This window comes from Mizuhopecten yessoensis, unplaced genomic scaffold, assembly GCF_002113885.1.
Source record: "Mizuhopecten yessoensis strain PY_sf001 unplaced genomic scaffold, ASM211388v2 scaffold716315, whole genome shotgun sequence".
Classification (NCBI taxonomy): Eukaryota; Metazoa; Mollusca; class Bivalvia; order Pectinida; family Pectinidae; genus Mizuhopecten; species Mizuhopecten yessoensis.
The window spans coordinates 761,851-764,156 of NW_018480055.1; the positions used below are offsets into that span (position 1 = coordinate 761,851).

General features: G+C 33.3%; 1 long non-coding RNA gene across 1 annotated transcript in view; it reads left to right on the forward strand.

The window, feature by feature from the left end:
- The first annotated feature begins 12 nt into the window (after positions 1–12).
- Positions 13–2,306, forward strand: part of LOC110442979 — a 27,384-nt gene continuing 25,090 nt past the window's right edge. The window contains exon 1 of the long non-coding RNA XR_002462064.1: positions 13–170. This is a non-coding gene — a long non-coding RNA (uncharacterized LOC110442979). The remainder of the gene's footprint in view (positions 171–2,306) is intronic.

A 2,306-nucleotide genomic window follows, 5' to 3' on the forward strand; every position in this document is an offset into this window, starting at 1 on the left:
ATCTCTGTCCAAACCACTTCACCCACCCCAAATTCCAAGTCAGCTCTACGACGGGTGCACAAGAGACTGGAAGTGTAAACAGCTATCCCCCCACCCGGAGAACCACGATCCTTGCGGTACAATTCATAGCCACCTAGGAGTATATCGTCGTCTGCTATAGATATATCAAGGTGAGTCTCGGTGACACAAACAATATCATAGTCAGTTGCTACATGTTCTAAATATGACAACTTATTTCTCAGACTACGAATGTTCAAATGAAAAATAGAGATATCGTTATTTTGGGTTGTTGGGCCAGGGTTAGGATGAACGTCGTTACAGGATATTAGAAGGAATTGTAGTATAAGTAGAAAGTCAGAGTTTTTGATAATACAACAAAGGGTAATATGTACAGCGTAAAGGAGCTCGGCTAAAATGTACATCACACCAGACCTGCAGCCTTTGAACATTTTCTGTACATCAATATAAAATAAAAACTGCTGTTTAGTTAAAATACCATGTGTACGTTGGTAGAAACAACCGACTGCCGCTCTATATTGAGCTAAATCTTCACCCATGGTCATCAAATAGTATTGCAGTATTTATAGAGAGACAGTCGGTCATATTCACCATACGCATACGTTTTTCTATATAAATGTAAATGTAGCACTCGGGGGCGGTGAAACGGATATCGGGGTCAGGACAGGATAGGTCAAAGGTGAGAGAGGTGAAGAAGGGTAGTAGAAATATGTAAACAACGAAAATATTATTACACAAGGAACACATGTGTAGCGCGCTAAAGTATTAGCTGAATTATGGAGTACCTAAGTTTATGTGAGCAAAATTTACAGTGATATTTGATTGCATATGCTTTTCGACGCTATATTTACAGGCAAACGCATTTGGTTACGGGGTATAAATTCATTTGGTAATGAGTATATTTACAATACACTCGCAGATAAACTATTGTATAATATGGTATAATAGAGCAGAGATGTATACATTTGGAAAGCATTGAGTTTTCAGTACATGTGAAATTATAATATCAAAAATACACATATACATGTATATACATTTAAAAGGAAGTATAATTATTCAAGATACATTTGCAGAGACGTAAATGTTCATTATTGTTTATGTTATACTTTTGAATAATAATTAAGTATGCAATAGGAGAAAAAAGTAAACATGTATTATTCATATATAAAAAGGGAACATACATTCATACATGTAAGTATACGTTTGGATTGGAAAGCAGCACACTTTAAGTGTATTGGAAGAAACTATGACAAATTGGAAATGTATATGTACATTTAATAAAAACAGTATATTTTAAACACATATGCATACCTTTGGGAAGCTTTGTATTTCCAATACAACTTACAGATTGGAATCATTCTAGTGTATTAATACAGTGTAATTGAAGACTATGAAAAAAACACAAATACTACACAAAAAATACATATGTATAGGTACATTGAAAAGCAGTATATTTTCAGTACATGTAAGGGTTGAAAATTAACAAATTTTCAGTACATTTGTAGAAATTCTATGGAATAATAGCTTAGTATGTAGGTGTGGAGAGCAATGTATTTGCAATGAAATTTACTTCTGGTATGAAATGGTATAATACTTACAATTCATTGTTGAGAGCATTGAACTTGCACATGCATGTATTAAATGGAACCATATATATGCATCAACATGCATGTGGAAAAAAGTGTATTTTCAGCACATTTGAAGGTACACTGGAATAATCGTTGCAGATAAATATAACAATATTTAATACATACGAGGTAAGTATGCATTGAAAGAGCAGTATAGATTTACAGTACAACTTCAAATACATTTTGGTATAAAACAGCGTATATATATACTTTTGAAGGCAATGTATTTTCAGTATATATGTATTGATTAATTCATCAGTATACATATTTGGAGAGCAATATGTTTCCATTAAGTTGTTTTTGCTAATATATTATTGAATATATAACATAGGTATGCGTTAGGTGAGCGATATATCTTCAGTACATTTGAAGATATAATATGGAGAATTGCATATGAGTGTTTACACTTGAAATTTTTTCAGTGCATTTTCAAATGTAATACGGGATAATACAAAAGTATACATTTTAAGCGATGTATGATATGATTTCAATGCATCAAGTTTTATTACGGAATATATACAGATATATGAGGGAGCACTTAGTATCGGTCAGCTCTCGCAGTACCCTCGGAAGACAGGAAGGGGACTACCTGTAGTAGATGGGTTAGGTTTTTGATCAGTACTTTGTCGCTTGTTGGTGAAGATTTCACAAAAATCCTCC